Here is a 23,277-nt window from a genome sequence, read left to right as displayed (position 1 = left end):
AAAACTGTTGCCGTTGGACTCTGCCGCAGTCAAAACTAGTCAAGCGGGGGGCTGTGAAGCTTTGTTTGGGTTCTGCTCTCAGTAAGTCATGCCCACATGCTATGCAGAGTAGCTTTAATGATCAAGTACGGCGAGTGTTGGAAGCCGGGTACCCTTGGACGTTTGTTACGGCGATCGCGGAGGTTCTCCTGCGTGAGACATAAGCACCCCGTTCAGGTGAGACACCCGGGCCGCAATCTAGGAGCCACCCTGAAGTGTTGTCCTACATGCACCGTACTTCTCATAATTTGAAGAAGGTTGCGAGCAGGCACGATGTGCCGATGGCCTTTTCTGCCCCGCGCAAGCTAGCAAGGCTCTGCCCGAAAATATCTTCGGCTAAGAAGAAACCTGGAGGGTGCGAAATACACAGGATGAGCGCGAACAAACAACTGTCACAGCTCGACAGTTAAAGCGCGCTGGTCAAATACAAAGGAGGACGCACGAAACGAACGCACAAGTATACACGGGATGAGCGCGAACTGTCACAGTTGTAGCTTATTCGTTTGTGAGCATCACGCTCCTTTCGCAAAAGCGGCCGCTGCGGTGAGCGAAATGACCTTCATGCTCTCTGTAACTTGAACGCAAACTTGCGGTGCGAGCGCAAGACGTACAAGTTAAGCGCGCGCGCAGGAGCGACCACGCCCTGCAGAGACACGCTCATCTCAACGCGGGGGGGCGACGGCATTTAAAGCGCGCTCTTCGAGCCCTTCTCGCCATCTCGCTAGTGATAACGAAAACACGCTGATGTACCCTGATCTCTGAGTACTGCCGCTGGCAAATGGTGCACATAAATAGCACGCCGTTAGTATGGCGAAGAACGTGCCGTTCGTGGCGGAGTCGTTTCGCGCTGCGTGCTGTGGATCGAGAGGTCGAGAGTTCGATTCCAGGTGACGGACAACTTTTTCTTCTTTTTCTTTGCCATATGCTAGTCCTTATATTTTATAACGTCATATCCGTGACGGAAATGCGTCAGCGGAGCCGTGGTGGACCCCGGCATAAAACACTTTCGTGTTAAAAAGGCACGAGCTGTCTTATGTAGCCTGCGTGGTTGGCGTTGTCTATGAGCTTCCGCTTTCGCGTGGAAAGTCTTATGTCGGGCAAACCGGACGGTGCATCAACGTTCATGCAAGGGAACACGAATTATCATTAATCACTGAAGAGAATGCGCATTTGCCTGCGCATGTACGGCATTACATGTGTGCTCCGAATTTCTGAGGCATTAAAATTTTTGGGCAAAAGCCATGATAGCACCGCTCGAGAGCTGATGGAACCCTTTTTATATCTCGACAAGAGGGGATGCCTGTGTTAGTCAAGCCTCAATTTTTTTTTTTGTTGGGAAGTGAAATGAGCTTCTTGCGTGACCTGTTGTAATCTGCAGAGCATGACAGCGTGTTCACCGTTGTTACCACGTGAGTGAATGAGCATATATATTGACTGCGACGTTGAAAAATAAAGTTAGTTGAAAGTTTGCGCTCTTCCGTGTCTTCTGCGTCCATGTCTATAGTTTGTGCGCATCAATTTTATGCTTGCAAGAGGACGAACGTAAAGCGTGCCGGTTCATGATGATGAGAATTTTCTGGAGACGCATTACAACCAACGGCTAGCATAAAGAACTCAGCTCCGCTGTTAAAAAGGCATACACCTATCATACTTGCTTACTTTTGTAAACTCGACTTGCTGCGTAACCAGCAGGAAAGAAGGAGGGAGACAGGAAAGAGCGCAGACTACCAACTGTTTATTGTCAGTTTGACGTTCGTATGCTGCGGTTTCTTATCGTTGTTCCTTGCCTGTTTCCAGTGGTACCGCCTGCATATTAAGACGGCCGGATTCGCAACCCCATAAATTGATATCGCAAAAATGCGGAATAGGTTTTTTAAAATCATACAACGCCATTAAAGAAAGAATTTTTCTTCGAATTCGCCCAAGTTCCTTTTTTGTTGTTGTTTTTTGTCACGTGTAGAGTGCTCTTAAAGGAAACAGACAAGGTAAAAATGATTGAGATACGTCGTGGTGGGGGACTACGGTTCAATTTTGACCACCAGGAGTTATTCACCGTACACCTAAGTACACGTGTGCTCTTTCATTTCGCCCCTTTGAAATACGACCGCCGTGTTTGAGAATCGAACCAGCGTCCTCGCGCTTAGCAGATTACCGGTGAGCTCTATGAAGACAATGTCTTCTTGGACATTTCCCTCCTACGTTCTGTGCCCAGGCGTGATGTCAACAACGTCGATAATAACTACTGAGTGTATGCAACTTATCTTGAGGAGAGACTTTCCTTAGCAGCAACCGCACTTAATGGCATTCTACCAGTACGGGCTAGTGATGGCTGAATGAATGAATGATGAATGAATGAATGAATGATGAATGAATGAATGAATGAATGAATGAATGAATATTTTTTTCACGAGGAAGGGCGATAACTGGCAATAAGCTACGGTGTTCCTGTGGCCCCATAAGGTTGGCGCCGCACGATCAAACACAAGATTACTGTTCATGGTAAGAAGAACACATTGGGTTTTCTTGAGCTGTGGTTAACTCTTGGCGACTATTCGCTGTTCCAACTGCGGTCTCCTCTTAATTAAATCTTGATCGCATGAGTAAGTTCCCTATAAATTTTATTTTTCCGATGGCAAGCATATGATCATCCGGCTTAGATTGACTGTATCGTGGTTGGTGCACTAGCACTTCCCCACATACCATGTGCAGTGCGTTATACCACGCCCAGAGATCCACCTAAGTATTCTCTTTAGCTGTGGATCGCACTGTCTACATGTCGTTCTAACCGTACAGAGTCCCTGCTGTATACATTGCCATGCGCGGGCTCTCTCTTTCTTACATTTCCTCCCGTACTACAAGAGTTTCGATGCGAGGACAGCGCCCGTCCTCGTTTGCTGTTTCTTCTGTCCATGTTTAAATTAGCGCTGTGTTTTTAAAATGGATCCCCCCGTACGTATTCCATAAGCCAACCTGAGCTCAACTTGTCCACGTGTGTATCTCATATACTCAAAACCACGGAGACTAAACCACTTAAGGAGTTTCTTTTTAGCGCGATAGCCTTAAAGAACTCGTTTCGCGGAAATTCCGGTGTCGGCGTCGGCGTCGTTGGTTGTGAGCGAAAAATCATCCTCTTGTCCGTGAGTGAAAATCGAGAAAAATGCAAATAAAATAAATATTAAAAATGTTCGGGTTTTGAGTGAGACTCGAACCCAGGCTGTCTGCTTAGCAAGCAGGCGTTCTTCCACAGAGCCACCCTATTTCTTATACTGCTTCGGAAAACAAAAACACTTTATGAATGCTGTGTAGTGGAAGGAGCCTTCTTAACGCATGTAACATTGCGTGGTAGTAGCGTAGAATCACACCAGGCGCTTAAATATGTGAATTGGGCAACGAGTGGGTGTTTTAAATGCCCACCCATTGCAAAGCGCTCAGATATATTTATTCATCATCATCAGCAAAATTATCAACAAAACGAACAGCTGCGCAGGTTTGTGCGTTGCCTGACGGACGCGTAGTGGGCCCTTCGCCGATTCGCAAAAGGAATAATTACGGCGTAGTGGGCACTTAACAACTGTACTTGCAGTAGGCATTCTAGGATACTGTGAAACGGCCAATGTTACACGCACAGTCGTTCGTTTCCTTACGGCACGGTTGAGGCATGCACCGAGAACCGAAGCCAGGCTAGCAATTCAGGAGGCAATGCGCACGGGGCCCGATTACGCTATCACGTTCTACTCTTCAAGGCGGAGCTCAAGCGCCCTCCGAGTTTTTATGGCCTCCTTGGCATGCACGGCGAGCAGCGTTGTAGACTACTTGGTTGGTCCGGGCCTGCTTTGTTTCCTTTCTTCGTCACCATATGGCGTACGCGCTCGGTCGTTGCGGCGCCCGGACTCTCGGTGAATGAAGAGTCGTTTCACGATTTACGCTGGCCATCATCGCAAGGTGGCGTTTTCGTTCGGCTCTCAATGAAACCGGCGTCAACAAACCACCTCCGTTCTGGTGGACACGCAGGACCACTATTCTCTCCGTGGTTCTTATTTTACGAGCAGTTATCTCCGTTCAATGTCACTCTACTACTGAAGCGGCCGCGTCACCTCAGGCGAAGCGAAGAGACAGCAAAGATATAGCTACCGAAGCGACTGACGCAGTGGTCGCATTATATGCCTATGCACTGCAGCTCCGAATGCGAACTATCCTCTCGTTCGCTTTGGTGTCACAGTTTCGTGGGCAGTTTCGAAACTCTACAGAAGGGCAGAAGAAATAAGGGGCGACTGCTTGTGTGTAACAGGGAGCAGTAATAAGAGGAGGCAGTCGGGCTAAATGTGGGTCAAGCTGGTTTCAAGCCTGATTCGTTCGGTGAACAAGTCGGTTCAAGGTGATCAAGCAAGGCAACAACAGAGCTAACTATAAACGAGGAAAGAAACTGGAGCAGGACTATAAACTAAAGTGTTTTATTTCCTTGGCATTTACTTAACGTGGATACCGACGGATGCGCTGCAACGCGGTGGGTGCGATTACAGCTCCTTGCGGACCCTAACAAACGGCGGGACAAAAAAGGTTTTACGGTTTCGATAAAGCTGAGTGGCTTCCGCGCCAGCACCCAGAGAGCGTGACAGCCGAAAGCACGCGGCCTTTTTCCGTGAGGCGATAGAGTACTTCTACGTTCTAAGGACGAACAACATCCTTTCATCCTGTTACCGCTCTCACGTACTTCTTTCATCCTGCCACCCTCTCAACCCCTGCTTCGCTTTCACGAATTGACTGGCCGTAACAGGGTCCAGTGAGCTGAATGGCCCAGAACCTTCTTCGAAGAGTGAACCAACGACAGCAAACAGGAGCTGGATGGGGAGCCCCGGTGTAGGAAACAGGCCTGAAAAGGAACGTGAAGCGGCGTTATCTTATCAGGCAATCAGCTCACAGCGCTTCCCTTTCGATCGATGCTTCCGTTGAAAGACTCCCGGCCCGGTCTCCGAGATTAGGATAAACACATGTTCCGCGTGAATTACAATCTCGAACGTCGCGCCGGCACCGAAGTCAGGAAGTGTTCTCCCCCTCCCCTTTTTTTTGTTTGTTTTTTCGCGCCATATACTTCTTCCTCCGACAGATGGGAGAACATACATGGCGCGAAAACAAGGAGAGATGTTTAACAAATGTCGACAGGAAGGACGTCTACTATGTGAACTGGCGGTACTGGCACTTTTGTACAAACTTGTTCTGTGCATTGAGTTAGGTTAGGTTGCTTGCTGGACGAGTTAGTTTATCAAGTGTGGTTGAAGGTATCAGCGAACAGACCAGCGCTTTTCCTGTCTTGATCTTTGTGTTCGTGTTTTTTCACTGGTACCGTCCACTTGCCCTGAGTTAACTTTGCAGAGTTACAAGTCAGCGCTTGCCATCGCATAATGCGCCTACCAGTATATCCTACGAACAAGCTAAAGCGAAAACTATATGTTTCATCTAGAGCTGCGGCAGCACATCGCGTCAGAATAGTTTGTCTCTGTGCTTTAAGATTAGGTTTATGATTCAGTCGATTCTAACACTAGTAAATTCTGTTCGAGGTTTTGAAGAACGTGTCGTTCGAAGTGGCAAGACTGTGCGGTTTCAATAAACCAGTTAGTCTGCGATCGTCCCGTTTTCTTCTACTCTTGTGTCTCGTACCCAGCGCACTTTATTTCTCGAAATTGTGCTTAAATTAGCCTGCTTGTACACATGTTTTATGATACTGCGCTTTCCTGTAATAAAGCAAACAAAAAATAATTATTGATATTCGGGAAAATTTTGCGATACCCTCACGTCACAATACTCATCAAACTCAACTCTGCCTGAAAAAAAATTCGGCGGATCCCACGCGTTCTGGCAATCGGTTTCATGGGAAGCAGTCAGCGAGTACTTCTATGCTGTATTTTATGGCTTTAAGCCAAGCGTTACGAGGTGGATCGACGTGTTTCTGTTAAGTGTAGTAGCTGTGTGCACATCGTGGGCTTACCAGGCACGTCGACAACTGCCGTTTAAAGGGTAAATCGTAGTATGACGTAACACCAGCACTAACTTTGGAGCACAGTCGTGAGTATTATCGAAACTAAGTGCACTTTATGGTGCGATCATGTCAATATCATATGTAACTTTCGTTAATGTATTCTTCCGAGGTCGGGCGATGTTTCAATATAGCTTGCTGAATCAGAGAAATACAAATGTAATGTTTATTAGATTGCTATAAAAGTGGAGGCAACACTGGAACCACAGACGTTAACCTGATATGAAGCCTCTTTCGTAGGAGTACATGTGTATTGTTTATTCCTTTCCTGTAATATTAGATAGCCAGCACCACAACCACAGTTGACGTTGCACCGACATTAAGCCTGCATAGGCTGTTTTTCCAAACCAGTTTATAGACGTTGCGTGCATCTGTGGTAAAATACCTGATTGCTACATAGAGTGCTTGAGTTCAGTTCCTGCTGGGATCCTAATTTTTATTCTTTCCATTCGTCGCGTCAACGCTGCCGATGTCGGTTTTTCTCAACGCTCTCGCATTTAAATTGCCACTGTCTGTTCTCGCCGTTACAGGGTAGATGTAAACTGTCAATCACCTGTGGCGCATACCCTTACACCGCGGCCCGTGGTGAAATGGCATGTGCCACACGTGTGTGGAGGAAAGGGTTTGACGACGTACCCGACAGGATTTTCACGTTATTCATGTCATGTCCCGACAGTCACATTCAGATCCTCTTACCACAGACAGACAGACAGACAGACAGACAGACAGACAGACAGACAGACAGACAGACAGACAGACAGACAGACAGACAGACAGATAGATAGATAGATAGATAGATAGATAGATAGATAGATAGATATAGATATAGATATAGATAGATAGATAGATAGATAGATAGATAGATAGATAGATAGATAGATAGATAGATAGATAGATAGATAGATAGATAGATAGATAGATAGATAGATAGATAGATAGATAGATAGATAGATAGAAACGCTCAAAGTGCCAAAGATTCGCTAAGAAACGCTTCGAATTAAAAAAAAAGATTTGTTCCACTCAATCGATGAAATGCCTGTGAGTAATTGGGATAATTGCTGCAGCTTTTAAAAAGCCCGAACGGCAGGCCAAGTTTCCTCAGATACAACATGAACATATGAGAAGTGAGAACGATTATAATGCTGGGCGTTTCAGCGGTAATTACGAAAATTTTTCCATGCAAAACGAGGTAATTTCCAGGACTGAGATGAAGAAACGAGAGCTGTCGCATAACGTGCTATTTATTTAATCGTAACTCCCACACCTTAATCCTATGTAGCTTCCGGGCACCTGTTTGAGGAAACCATTGCAGACAATAGTGATTAAAAAACTCACAGGGTCCCTTACGCATTCGGCTTAGATGACTAGAAGGCGAAAGCAATCCTTTTCTTTTCACTCAATTGTATCGATCCCTTGTCCCCGAAAGCTTTTCGAAGCTAGCAGGATTGGCCCTGCCTCCGGAATTGGAGGCATTGCAAGCTTTCTGCACCTCGCGTGCCTTCGAGATTGGCTCACCTATTACCAAGCAGCAATGTCGTGTGATGACGCCATAATGAGACGTCAGATTGTATGGCGTCAAAAGTGACGTCACTAAGACTTGATTATGGCGTAACAAAGTTTGGCGATTTGTGATGTCGCGATGACATCCTAGGGCAATATCATCGCATGATTTTTTGTATCACCTGTGTTGATGCCGACGCCGGTCTCTCGTGAAATATCGTCATGTCTTGCCAAATCTCAAAGATGCCGACGCCGACGGTCAGTTTTCGCGGTTTATGAGGCGTCTAAAGCTTCCGCCTTAAAAAAAAAAGAAAAGAACTGCTTGCAGCTTCAAAGGATAAATGTCGCTGCGGACAAGTGTTTTCTTCAAATGCGTCTGAACACGGCGGCTGCCCTTATATTCCTCAGGCTTTTACGAGCAGCACGTGGTGACATTAAAGCAGGCGTGGTGACATTAAAGCAGAAAACTGTTGGGTCTTACGTGTATGAGAGAATATCGAAATATCTTATGACAACGTTCCTGATACAAAGAAAATAAGAAAACAAAACAAAGGAACACTTTCTATCAGAAATTGGATCGTCTCACGAACGGCCTATGCTAACATGGGGGAGTGGGCGGCGCGACCTTTGATGGAGCGAAAATAGATCCCGGCGCCTCCGCGTTGAAGACGAAGCTCAAAATGATCCAACGTTGAGACGAGAAACAACGCCGACATTGTTGATTTTCAAAAAATCCTTCTATTATGAAACGTGGAATATGGAATGTTTACCCACACATCGACAAGGCCGGCTATACCGAAATCATAGGTAACCCCTCCCCCCCACTTATACCCCCAAAAAAGAGACAAGCACAAGAATAAATTATATGCAAAACACGTGTCAAGCGTACATAGCGATCGATGAACGGCGTGCGCATCTTTTTCTCTTGGCATCACGTGGTTTCCAGGATCGTACAGTTCAGTTTCGAGCAGCTGCTGACTATTCAGTTAGTCAGTGCACTTTGATTCTTTGCCATCTCACACTGATCCCTGATAACTGTCATGCTGCCGCGGGATTTCAGTTCAAAATCTTGCTACTACAGTCGGATACAACTTAAGGAGCCCGGAGAGACCCCGCCCAGACGACCAAAGCGCACAGCCGATCGCCTCCGCGACTAAAGTAGTAGTCCCGCTCGTGCACTCAGCAATGTTCTCCGAAGGCGGGCTCACCGGCCGTCCGGCTCATGACGTCAGCTTGGAGTGAGCGCCCATTGGTGCAGGCTTATATGCATTCGCCTTTGAGAGGGAAATGCCGCAGACTTGTAAAGTTGTATTCGACTATAGGTTGTTCATGTTTGCTGCATAAAAATGTGTATGCAAATGAAAGAGAGAAGAGAAAGAAGAGAAAACAATTCCGACTCAAAAAGAAAGAAAGAAAGAAAGAAAGAAAGAAAGAAAGAAAGAAAGAAAGAAAGAAAGAAAGAAAGAAAGAAAGAAAGAAAGAAAGAAAGAAAGAAAGAAAGAAAGAAAGAAAGAAAGAAAGAAAGAAAGAAAAAGAGACAGAAAGTTTGCTTTGTTCCTCATGGCGAACTGTCTTATGAGCAAAATAAAATCGTATAGATAATCAAGGTATGTATTAGTGTTTTATGGTCGCAGGGAGCACTTAATTATAGAACTTCTAAATTTAGACCTGGACTAGAGTTACTATCATAAAGCAAGTTGGAGTTTATCTATCGGTAGACGTTGGTTAGATAATGGGCTCGTTAAGTTAGCGCGCTCCGAACTCCGAGGGAACACGCTCGAATGCGCTCGAGTGCAACGCCTTCGAAGCATAGCTTAACGGTGATTTCCGCCTACTGCTTTCGGGGGCACGAAAGCGTCACATGGCGAATGTTATGTTGCTTCTGCGGTAGGAACGAGTGCAGAAGGAGAACGCACTTGGTCGGAGGAGAGAGTCGGAAACACGTCATTTCTTCGGAAACCGTAGCACGCGCGAGCTCTCGCGCACACCCTCGTGCACCGTCTCAGGGTTGGAGTGCGTAGAGCGCGCTCCGTAATCACGCACCGGAAGTCGCTTTTCAGCCGCTAAGTTTACAAGAGCGCACTCCGCCGGCTAGAGCGCGCTCGAGCTCCTTAACTTAACGCGCCCATTTATTGACCAACACCTGTTCCCTGTAATCGAGTTATTACGAAACCTAAGAGACAGTTGAGCGTCATTGGCCCATTTTGCTGTAACACCCGATATATTCTAGTAGCGTATTCATTTCCACCATGGAACCCGCCACAGTAGGTTAGTGACTGAGGTGGTGCACTACAGAGCTCGAGGACGCGGGTTCGATACCCGCCCATGACGACCACATCTCGCAGGGGGTGATAATTTTCAAAAGAAAAAAGAAAACACCCTTGTGATTTAATTGACGCACACGTTAAAGAATCCCAGGCGCACTGCTGTCCATTTTTGCCTGCTGTCTGTTTTCGCCAGTCACATAGCACTGCTGTCTATCTTTACCAGTTCTTTTTCTTTTCAGTTGCATAAGGGTTGCTGTGCAGTGGTTTGAGGTAAAACGCACCTCGCGACTACTACATAACCTATTTCGTCGTTTACATCGTTTACACGTGCGTACAAGATCGCTTATTGGCTGTCTTGACAGGGAAGCGCTGTACGAGAGGATTAAAATTTGGAAATTACGGTATGCGAACCTCTTCACGCCAATGTGTGAACGATCACGCTGTGGAGCTCCTACCGCATCGCTGACAGGATCTCCATAGTCGCGTATACACGCTGCTGAAGAGCAGGACTGCAACACAAGAATGGTAGCTGCAACTCCAGTGTTTAGTTTTAAAAACTAGTTCCTTGGGTATTGTGGCCGTAGACGTGCGCTTTTGTGAACGTTTACCATTGTGTTAGTAGAAACAGCTATATATTAAAGCGTGGCAGCGTTAGCCTTTACAAAAGCTAGTGAACAAAAGACGCGAGCCGTTTGTATTTATTAGTGCGGTCTTTAATTATCATAAATACGCGAGAAGGCGTACGCGCGGCAACAGTGAAAGCGAGTACGTTAATTAAAATCGGGACGCTCTCTTTGAAAATCCAATTTCACGCTCCCTCCAAGCGACACGCAACAGCGTGTCTCCTTTTGTTCGACGCGATGGTGTACACACACAGGGTGTCCAACCTAACGCCCACCGAGATTTGTTTAAAATTGCCAGCAAAAGAACGTCGACGAACGCGGCTGTTTGCGCCGACGAAATTGTCCCGTATTGTCTTCTTTCATCACGTTTCTCGACACCTTATCTTTGCTTGCGGTATATGTGCGTGTACGTAGCATGCGAGACCTCGACGGAGGGCATTTTTTTCCAAATATAGACATTTTTCTCCAATATTTACACGGAAAAGTTCTGCGCCGTTGTGGGATACTCCGAAATTCAATTATTCGTGCAACGTTAATCTTTTTTTTTTTTCATCTGTGCTCTATAAGCCCAGCCTTCGTACATTTCATCGTTGATTAGAACGGGCACTGAAGAGGGGACGACAAGCTCATGTGTGTATACCGCAGCCGCAAGCGTATAGGACCGGTCGAATGCCTTATTGCAAATAAAGAGTAATACTGATGAAAATCACTGAGCACAAGAAACAAAAAGGCAGCACAGAAGGAATACACACAAGGCACTAGCGCTACTTTCAACTCTTTATTCCACAACGTCGTCATGAAATACATATAGGTAAAAGCTCGTTAATTAGGATTTCACGGGACCGGAAAAAATGTCCGAATGAACCGAATTCCCAATAATCGGAAATGCGTAGAAAACAACAAACAAGTGTCTATTACATCAACACGCTTTCGTTTTCTTGATTATTACGTCAAATGTTGTACTTATTTTGTATAAGGGCAGCGTAAAAGCTGCAATTTTCGTCATCCTGCGACATCGTTCACCTTGCTACCGTGACGCAAGAACCCCCTGTCTTAATTAGCTCGAAACGTGCTCCGACCTTATTACGTACCGCCACGACCACTGCCACCATGCGCACGTGAGGATACTTTTTCTTTTTCGCCGGTAAACAATACTTTTGCCGCATCCGCTGAAGCATTGGTCGTCAAGAACGCGATTGTGCATGGCGCCTTTTTGGACGCCCGTGGCCAACGAGATGTCACACGCGATGGTAAACGCAGAAAGGCATGGAGAGTTCTGGCTTCCCTGTCATTACCGTAAGGTTCGTTGGTAGCGAAGCTTCCACAGCAGCCCATACGTTCAGAAAATGGCAGCTCATGAGCTGCTCATGAGGCTTAGCGCCATCTGTATGAGGAGGGAACACTTCCGGCGGAACAAAAAATAAAGCGGATGTGACGCAATATTCGGTGAAAAAGTGACGTCATTTTGTTGGCGCTAGCGCGAAATTTGAGCTCAAATTACCTTTCTTAGGCTCCTGATCGCTAAGGACTCGCGCTAAGGCGAGCCGACAAGTCCTTTACCAGTGCGCTTGACGGTAGCTAAACTAATATCGACTCATGACTAAATAGTGGTGTATAAGTGTACGCCCTTTTAATTCGCCTTGGTTTTACCACGAAACCTTATTCTTGGAGCTTTTATTCTGCGTTAGTGTCATCTTCCACAACGGGATTAAAGTAAGCAGCAGCGTACCTCTCTTGTTTGCAGCGTTGTTAGTTGCTTCGCACGTGCGCAGAGGCCTTATAGAGCGCATTGCTTGTGTGCTTCAGTCTTAACGAGGAGAAATGACGCCTCGTCACGCCAAAATGATGACATTTCAGTTTTATTCAATGATCACAATAACGCAATTTATCACACCCTACAAAATGAGCAACCAGTGTCGTAATAAGTACAAAAGAGAGAGAGAGATATAATAAAACGAGAGAAAGGCAGGGAGGTTAACCAGAATTGTAGCATCTGGTTTGCTACCCTACACTAAGGGGAGGGGGAAAGGGAAAGAAAGGTGGAAAGGACAGCGGAGAGAAGAGCAGGCGCGCGATAAAGAAAAAAGGTATAAACAAAAGGAAGCTGTAGAGCGGGAGTGCTACAGCCTATTCAATAGGCCACTGGCACGCAAAAAGTTCAGTAAGGCCTTAAATGATTTTCGCTGTGTAGACAGTTCGGGTCGGCATTCCAGCACTGCCTGTTCCGACAGGGGTCTGTCGTCAAGGCGGGCCAACACAGCAGCTAGCGACAGTCTGTGCGAGCTGTAGCGAGGGCAGCGACAAAGAATGTGGTCTATCGTTTCTTCGCTGTCACACTGGCTGCAAGTAGCACTCTCTGCCATGCCGATTCGGAAGGCAAAAGATTTGGTGAAAGCAACACCAAGCCACAGTCGACAAAGCACCGTTGCCTCGAGTCGAGAGAGTCCGGACGGAGGCCGAAGTCGACGACACGGGTCCAGTCTATGCAGTCGTGTGTGCTGTAAACTTGGTGTGTTCCACAAGGCTTTTATTTCTTCATTGGCAATCTCTCGGATTTTCATCGCAGCATCCGTTCTTGATAACGGGATGGATTCTAGTACGCCGTCTTCGTGTGCAGTTCGAGCAGCAGCGTCGGCATGCTCGTTGCCCAATATGCCGCAGTGACTTGGAAGCCACTGAAAGGTGATGTCGTGTCCTTGCACGAAGAGGTGATGGAGCAGCTCTCTAATTTCCAACACGAGTTGCTCGTGAGGTCCACGGCGTAAAGCGTATATCAGGCACTGTAAAGCTGCCTTGGAGTCCGTGAACACGCTCCATTTCTTGGGTGGTTGGTCATAAATTACTCTAAGTGCGCTGCGCAGAGCAGCAAGTTCCGCAGCTGTCGATGTAGTCTGGTGGGATAGCCTAATCTTCACGGTGGTTGTTCTTGCAGGAAAGATCACCGACCCTGCAGGCCCATCCACGGTAGTTGAGGCGTCAGTATATAGATGGCTATGCTCGCTGTACGTCTCGTACAACAAAAGAAGAGAAAGCTGCTTGAGCGCTGGTGACGAAAGCTGTGCTTTTGACCTTACACATGGAACCGTGAGTCGAACTTATGGATGAGTCATACACCATGGGGGAGTTGGAACTCTTGCTGGAGCTGTATATCCTGTTGGTAGGCGTGTACGGTAGGACAGGACTGTCTGACAAAATGAGGCACGAGGTCGGTCTTCAGGCAGAGAGGCTAAATGATGGGTAGGGGCGCGAGCAAGATGCCTCACGTGTGCTCTGAGCACTTCCATTATAATATGGGTCTTGGCCGGGTAGTCGTTTGCAATCGCAATGGTCTCAGCTGTTGACGAACATCGCGGTAGCCCCAGACAAACTCTAAGAGCCATAGCCTGAACGCTTTCGAGTGTGCGAATATTGGTTCTGCAGGTATTGGTCAGCACAGGCAGGCTGTATCGCAAATAGCCGAGAAAAAGCGTCTTGTACAGTTGCATCATTGCATGTACTGAGGTCCCCCAGGTTTTCCCTCCAAGATACTTGAACAGATGGGCAATGTCCGTCAGGCGCCTCTTTAGGTAGGCCACGTGAGTACCCCAGCAGAGGTCCCTATCAATGATTACACCTAAAAATCTGTGTGTCCTGACATAAGGTATGATTTGGCCGTCGATAGAAATAGCGTATGGCTTCATTGGCTTTCGGCTAAAAGCAATCAATGCACATTTCGCTGGCGAGATCTTGAGACCTTGTTCATTGAGGTACATCGATATCAACGTCGCAGCTTTCTGAAGCCTTGCGCGTACCTGAGGCCGGGTCACGCCAGATGCCCAAACGCAGATGTCGTCAGCATACATTGATAGCTCGACCACACTCGGTAGTCGTTCCACAAGACCAATGAGTATGAGGTTGAAGAGAGCTGGACTCAAGACGCCACCTTGAGGAACTCCACGGTGCGTGTGATGTTGGGAGGTTGGACCATCTTCAGTGTTCACAAATAGAGTCCTTCCTTGTAAGTAACTGCGTGTCCAACGATACAGTTGACCACCTAGGCCCACTGATCCCATGGCTTCTAGGATGGCGTCATGAAGATGTTGTCGTACGCTCCTTTTACATCAAGGAACATGGCAACAGATAATCTTTTACATGTCTTCTGATGTTGGACATATGTGACAAGATCGATAACATTGTCGATGGAACATCGGTGACGTCGAAAACCAGCCATGGCGTTCGGGTATATCTCGTAGTATTCAAGGTACCATTCTAGTCTTGCGAGGATCATTCGCTCCATTACCTTTCCAACACAACTTGCCAGCGCAGTGGGTCGGTAAGAGGTAATCTCTAGGGGAGACTTTCCAGGCTTAAGAAGGGGTACCAAGCGGCTGATCTTCCAATCTTGGGGAACCATGCCATCCTGCCAGGACTCGTTGTATATATGAAGGAGCGCATCTCGTGCCCGTTCACCAAGGTGGCACAATAGCCGGTAAGATATGTCGTCCGGGCCAGGCGACGACGACCGATTACATAGAGCGAGCGCCGCGTCAAGTTCTTGTATTGTGAACGGTAGATCCATGCGCGTGTCCCGTGAATCTGGGATATCGTCCAAGGTATGCATACTTGTGCACGTTGATGGGCCCACAATCATAGTGCAGAAATCTTCTGCCACCTCAATTTATTGTCGGCGCTGGGAGAGCGCGAGGGCCTTGAACGGAAAGCGCTGTTCCGGAACAGAACGTAGGCCTCGCACAGTTCTCCATATCTGAGACAGTGGTGTACGAGGATCAAGCAACGCGCAAAATTTTTTCCATCGATTTCCGCCATCGATCTCCGATTTCCGCCAATTTTTTCGTCTATACCGATTTCCAGTCATTGTCATATGTGAACCGAAATTATCACACCCAATCAGACTATCCGGCTACGAGTCATTTTTCTCATCAAGCGACATCGAAAGTAGCAAGGTCGTTGTTTTTATTCGCCGAGAGCTTGCTTACGTCGTTCAGCCAGTGCAACCTCACGACGACAATCAGTATGTGTGCTTGACTGTTAAAAATAGAAAGGTCACTTTCGCACTCCTGGGTGTGTACCACTCCCCATCAAGTCGATTCGACGCCAAACGACTGGACGACATATTAAAGGCCCATCCGGGTCCATGGGTTATTACCGGGGACTTCAATGCACATCATACCATTTGGGGAAGCTCAAGGACCAATTCAACGGGACGGCGTCTAGCTTCATTGGTCGCCAGTCATGGTCTCGTCCTCCTCAACGATGCAAGTCCTACGTTTCTGCGAGGCACCACATACAGCAGCTGCCTTGATTTGTCATTCGTGTCACGCCACTTCGCCACGCAAGTAAAGTGGTTTTTGGACATTGAAACACATGGAAGCGACCATATTCCCACCTACCTGAAGATCAGAGGTATTTCCAACACGTATTCATCTACCACAATACGAAAATAGATTGGACGAAGTTCAAAACTCAACTTGAGGACGCTTGTCAGCAAGGCCTTCCCTGTGGACTTGAGCAAGCTATTAAGGAAACGGCTCAGATAGATATGCGCACACTAATGTGCTCTCCAAAGTACTCTGAATTCGACCTGGAGTTAGAGAGACTTAGTGCGATTCGTCGTCGTGCTGAAAGAAGATACCGACGCACCAAGTCCATGGATGATCTAAGAACAGCCCGGCGCATGCAAAAGAAGATACAACGCCGCATCGATAATAAGTACAAAAAGTGCGTTTTGCCTTATGTTCTGATAAATTAACCTTACGTGTAACGTATACATGCATGCGAATTGTAGCAGTGATCTGCTCACCGGTAACAGGAGATATAGTAGGCACTGGAAACCGGGCAGCAGGAATACTGATCCATGAAAATCCAGCAAGCACACTACTCCCGTTGTCTTATCTAGAAGAGGTGGGTCGCCAAGCGTAGGCGTGTTGCTATTGCATCCTTGCACACCACATCGTTTCTGCGGATACCGAGGAAAGCATTGGGCGGTAAATGTTAGCCGCTTCGTCCCGTTGCCCGTTGAACACCGTAATCAACACGTTCACCAACGATGAAACGGTCGATAGATAGATAGATAGATAGATAGATAGATAGATAGATAGATAGATAGATAGATAGATAGATAGATAGATAGATAGATAGATAGATAGATAGATAGATAGATAGATAGATGATAGATAGATAGATAGATAGATAGATAGATAGATAGATAGATAGATAGATAGATAGATAGATAGATAGATAGATAGATAGATAGATAGATAGATAGATAGATAGATAGATAGATAGATAGATAGATAGATAGATAGATAGATAGATAGATACGTCGGGCTTGCTAACTTACAATGTGGAGAAGAGACGTAGGTACGAAAGGAAAAAAAGATGGAGGAAAAACAAACAGTTCCGTGTAGACGTGATTATGTGCAGCGATTCTCAATGGTCCAAGCTTTTTTGCGGGAGCCCCATCGGCTAAATTCTATTTTCTTGCTTTTGTGAACCGATATTGGCAGCCATTTGTAGGTCCGGTCAGCAGTGTTCACATAGTTCCCGTAGGGACACTTCGTAATCATTAGAATAAGTATACGATAAAACTGTACGGGGTCAGAACAAGACGAAGGCAAGGAAAAGTCGCTAAAACTTTCGCGGCTAATCATCGTGCCTTTAAAGTAAATGCGTGGCACGTTTTAAACTTCCTGCGTGGACAACGCTGTATCTTGTTGGGCTCTTAACGAGAAAAAGAAAAATCAAAGACCACTAGGAAACGGTGATTGGACCCATCCGGAACGTTGATTTGGCGAATGCTCTCGAAGACACGTGTGGGTTGGATACGCTCACTCCTGTATAAGACAAAAAAAAAAACATATTAAAAGGGCGCGAAGTTTATAAAAAAGGAATATCAAGCATCATAAGGCCGGCAATCGCCAGCACTGTTTCGCGTCGTCACTGCCCTGTTTGCGCGTTTTCCCCGTGTTGCGAAGTTAGTGCACTTTCGCAATTTCCCGCGTGGGAAATTGTGGGAAAGTGCTAGGGACGGAGTGAACGTCCCGCGGGATACGAGAAGGCCGCAGAAGGTTCAGGAAGGGTGAGAAAGCGAAAAAGAAAGAAACCCCATATACAGTGGTCGAAGCTTATGTGCACGCGCTTTTTTGTTTCTTATAGGAAGCAACTGTGTGCCACGAGATTGTTCTGCGAAAGTGCATTAGTGCTCTAAGTTATCGTTATTAACAGCGAATCTGCTTAGCAAATCGTTCCTTGTGACTCGATCGCAGAGAACTATCATTATCTTAACGGGTATGTGCCACTGTCAGACCCAACCCCCGCCCCTCCCCCCTCCCCCGAAATTTTGATAAGGGGTGTGTTTTACCGAAAAGAAATAATGAAAATAGGTGTTTTTCTCAGAGTAAAGGCCTTCAGCATGTACCCCCCCCCCCCCAAAAAAAAATATTCCTGGGTACAGGCCTGGTCACTGTACAGTAGCTAGCTTGGTGGGCTGCAAGCGCAACAAGATCAGTCAGAACAGCAGGAGCAGTGAGAAGAACAAGTACAACAACAAGACGAATTGGTCGAGGTCTTTAATGGTGATGATATGCCCGAGGAGTTGCCGACGTGTACACTCAGGGAAGACTTTGAAGAAGAAGAATGCGATCATTTCTACGATTATTACTAGTCTAAATAAATGTGCAGTAGCTCCTTTGGTCTGTCTCTGATTCAAATAAAACGCGGACTCGGCTTCGCCGTGGCGGTATGCACGTGGCGGTTAACAACGCGAAATGAGTACGTGGCACTCGCTCGTGAGTTGCACGACGACTACTGCGATTGTGTATGTGGCGATGAAAGCCGGCTTCGATAAAGCACGATTCCCCTTCTCTGGTATGAAACGCGTTGGGGTCGTTGAACCGAACCGGCCCCCCGAAGTCGTATAAGCGTGTCCCAATGCGTATGGTAAGCTTGTGCCCGTCATTGTAGGTGATCCGTCCAAACCAAATGCAACCGTGTCGTGGTCCTGCAGAAAGACGTACCCGACGCTACTTGATGACGAAAGCGAAGTCGTGTGCTGCCGCGACGGTCGATTCGTACACGCCAAGATGGGCGAGCCGCGCTTACACGACTATCACAACCCGGCGGAATGTGAATGTTAAGACTCCTCCTGGGTTCGTACCGGGTAGTAGTATGGATGAGCACTACGTAAGAGACCCGTGCTATACCGGAAAGTTGTTTGAAGCCAAGTTCAACCTTGTTACAGCAATAAATAAGCATGACACCGACCAGCTTAGCTGTGCATGAGCTTTGCGTGGCTTGATGCAAGCTTGCGATCAATTTATTTTGTATCCCTCCCTCCCCGAAGGCGCCAAATAGCAATCCTGGCCTGTCGTGCCGCCTGACAAGCCATCGGTGAAAGAACTGGACAACCCTATGACAACCATCACCGCTCTTTAGAGCGGTGATCGCAATTGCTACCAATAAGGCTGACTTAATAATAGACCTCCCACTAAAGCGCAAGTCTACCGATGGTTCGAATGGGGACCTAGGCTCCCCTTACCTGGGCAGCTCTGCGACGCTCGACATTCGAGCGGACATAAACCTGACCTTGCGCATTAAGCCTGCCATTGAGCTCACGGTTGCTCAGCTCATCTTCCGTCAACTTGATATTTCACGGCCTCTCACGATACGGTGCAAAGGACCTCCAACAGCAAGTTCAGAACTGCGACGGTACAATCATCAGAGGCATCTTCGGCCTGCGCTGAGTATTCAGTGCTGCCAGCTAGTTGCCCCTTCTGCAGAGCACGTTAAGTTGCAGCGTGGCCGAGACCTGCGGCCACAACGAGGCAGCCAATGTCGGCCACCTGAGTCTTCGGCACTTCAGCAAGACACGTCTTGCAGTGCAAAAGAACGACCACTCAAGCACAGCCAGTACCGCCCGCCAGAGACGTAATCGCTGACGAAGGCGCCTCAGGGTCCAGGGCCTGTGGGCTTGCGACAGCCAACGCGGCAAAGCCAGTGTCGACCGCCTGAGTACATTCCGGCAGCTCTCCACGTAATTTCGCAGCGTGACCGAGTGTAGGGAACGCAGAGCGGCGCTCGGAGAAGGGCGCGAAATCGGTCAGCGTGACAAGGAGAGCGACCAAGCTTGATAACAGAACAGCGTGCCCGTAGCAAGGGTGCTAAAGGGAAATAATGGTGAGGAACAGCGATGTGAGAGAGAGGAGGAGGAAAAAGAGGAGGGAGAGGGATTCCTTTCCCGCAGTGCAGGCCTAGCAGGCTGCATGGTTGGAACGCCAGTGGCCAGGGCGCGCTTGCCCGTGAACGCGAGCGCTGCTGAAGGGACGCACATCGTAAAATCACTGTAACGGGAAAAGTACCGCGACCGTCCGGCCCGCCGCCATCTTTGGTCCAGCATGGCCGAAGCTGTGGCGGCGCAGAGTTGATTTTACGTGGAATAACGCATGTTTTACGGCTTGCGCTCGATTTTTCAGTCACGAAAGAAGCACATCGTTGTTCTCTAACTGATTAGACAAGAAATAGCAGCAGTTTTCACTTGCCTACGCACGCGCGCATGCCTACTAAATCGATGAAAAAAAATGCGAACTGCGCGGTACTTACCTGCTCGAATGCGGTAATTTTCTCGTTCCAGTCACTTTAGCAGATCCTTCAGCGACGCTCACAGGCTGCGTTTCATACTGTCTACGTCTACTCTGGGGTCTCGTCCCAAGCGCAGTGTCCCTTCACATAATAATGTCTTACCAACTACCCGCCCAGGAACCCCCCCCGCCCCGCGCGCGCGCGCGCGCACACACACACACACACACACACACGCGCGCGCGCGCGCGCTCCTTGAGCTCATCGCTGAAGAGCAGGCGAACCACTGCTTCGCACTTCCTATAGCTTTGCATCAATTTTGCTCTAGTTGCTTTGTTATCCTCCATGTTTCAGCTCCATATGTTAGAAATGGCTGTATGCAGTTATTGCATACTTCTCGCTTTCATGGCAGTGGCACATAACATTACTTGGGAGTGTCTGCCGAATGCGCTCCCGCCAGTTCTTATTCTTCGGTGAATTTCTCTTTCGTGATTAGGCTCTCCTGTTAGTAGTTGTCCTATGTACACATATTCTTGTATACGCTCTAATGTATGGTTTTCGATCTTGAACTCTTTCTCTTTAGCCAGGCTACTCAGCACTTTGTCTTCATCGTATTCATTTTAGGCCTGTTTTATTACATTCTCGGTTTAATTCCTCAGTCAACAATACCAAAAAATTCGGCAGATCCCACGCACTGTGGGTATCGATCTAATGCGAAGCAGCCAGCAAAGAGCTGCATACATCGCCTTGTTTGTCTTTGAGCCAAATGAAATCATTCATGGGATGGCATCTAATTCACCATATATGGCATGTTTGCCATGCACGTATGTATGCACAATCTGGTATATGCCATGCTTATGAAACGTATCTTCTGGTATATACAATCCATGACCTGTCATTTATGTTCATCAAGCACTCGTGTCATGCCACACACTTTTTTGGTACATATCCAGTTAACAAAACGGCCGGAAGCGCATCATGACAGTGTCATGTAAATCATACCGTACATGCCATTCATATAACTTGATTCGCATGTTAGGACCGGTCCTTTATGTTCGTCATACAGTCACATCAAGCAATACCAATTTTGGTGTGTATCAAACGAGCGAAATGGCCGCGAGTGCACCATGAGCGTGGCATGTAAATCATGCTATACATGACATGCATGTCATGGTTTTCATGTTACCACATGTAACTTATGTTCGTCATAGAGTCGGGTCCCGCAATACCAATTTTGGTGTAGATCAAGCTAGCGAAACGGCCACGAATGCACCATGAGCGTGGCATGTAAATCATGACACACATGAAATGCATGTCATGGTTTTCATGTTACCACCTGTAATTCATGTTCTTCACACAGTCAAAGCGCGCAAGACCAATTTTGGTGTATATTAATCTAGCGAAACGGCCATGAGTGCGCCATGAGCGTGGCATGTAAATCATGTTATACATGACGTGCATGTCATGGTTTTCATGTTACCACCTGTTATTCATGTTCTTCATGCCGTCACATCGCGCAATACCAATTTTGATGTATATCAATGCAGCGAAACGGCCACGAGCGCACAGTGAGCATGGCGTGTAAATCATGCCGTAAATGATATGCATATCATGATTTTCAAGTTACCACCTGTGATTTATATTTATCATAGAGTGACATCGCGCAACACCAATTTTGGTGTATATTAAGCCAGCGCAACGGCCGCGAATGCACCATGAGCGTGGCATGTAAATCATGACATACGTGACATGCATGTCATGGTTTTCATGTTACCACCTGTTATTCATGCTCTTCATACAGTCACATCGCGCAATGCCAATTTTGGTGTATATCAATCTGGCGAAACGGCCGCGAGTGCGCCATGAGTGTAGCATGTAAATCATGACGTACATGACATGAATGTCATGATTTTCAAGTTACCACCTGTCAGTTATGTTCGTCATACAGAAATGTCTCGTCATATCAGTTTTAGTATATATCCATTCATTTAAACGGCAGCTAGCGCTACGTTAGGGCCTGTCATTATGTTCGTCATGAACTCTTGTCACGCCATACCAATTTTGGTGTATATGAAATTGACGGAACGGCCGCAAGAGCCCCAAGGCCGTGGAATGTATATCATGCTGTTCATGACATGCGTGTCATGATTTCCATGATATGACTTGTAATTTATGTTCGTAATACGGTCATGTTATGCCAAACCAATTTCGGTATACATCCGTTGAGCACAAAGTCGTAGGCGGCTAGATAGATAGATAGATAGATAGATAGATAGATAGATAGATAGATAGATAGATAGATAGATAGATAGATAGATAGATAGATAGATAGATAGATAGATAGATAGATAGATAGATAGATAGATAGATAGATAGATAGATAGATAGATAGATAGATAGATAGATAGATAGATAGATAGATAGATAGATAGATAGATAGATAGATAGATAGATAGATAGATAGATAGATAGATAGATAGATAGATAGATAGATAGATAGATAGATAGATAGATAGATAGATAGATAGATAGATAGATAGATAGATAGATACGCTCAAAGTCGCAGAAGTTCGCTAAGAAATGCTTCGCATTTAAAAAAAAAACCCTGCCCAATTCCTCTGGCGCATTTCATTTCTACGGGGCCTTCGTGAAATGTAAAATGAGTGTTTCAGTAATACCTGTCGTGACAAACGCGTTATTCATAATTATCGAGGCTATGTAAAGGCGTGATGCGAGACGAACTTTGTCGCACGTACATTTACTGCGCCGTTGTGCGAACGAACCAATAACCGCCCTGTAAGCTGCTACCGAGATTCCCGGATGTTGTGCATCGCATCTGGCTAATTTTCCTATAGCAAATGGGTGTTACGAAGAAAGGAGGGGTTCTGAGTACAGTCTATGGTGGAGTTCTACGCTGCAGGGTATTTGGAAGTTTGTACGTAGAACGCCACGGACTTTATTAATGCGGGCTATTGTTCACGCTAAGGTAAATCGTTCCTGTAGAATGCCGCGAGAATGTTATAGTCTTTCGCGAAGGAGGTAATTAAAAACTTCCCCGAACAATTTTGACAGCAGAGCGAGATGGAAACAGCTGCTCGCAAGGGAAAGTAATCGCGAACCACATTCTCTCCCCCATGGATGGATGCTATGAGCGTACCCTTTATCGTTATAAAGGGTACGCTCATAGCGTACCCTTTATAGCGTACCCAGGAGAGGAGAAGCGTCCCCCGTTGGGGACGCTTCT

The sequence above is a fragment of the Rhipicephalus sanguineus genome, chromosome 3 (genome assembly GCF_013339695.2).
Source record: "Rhipicephalus sanguineus isolate Rsan-2018 chromosome 3, BIME_Rsan_1.4, whole genome shotgun sequence".
Lineage (NCBI taxonomy): Eukaryota > Metazoa > Arthropoda > Arachnida > Ixodida > Ixodidae > Rhipicephalus > Rhipicephalus sanguineus.
The sequence above is the reverse complement of the archived record's forward strand: the minus strand, read 5'-3'. Positions refer to the sequence as shown.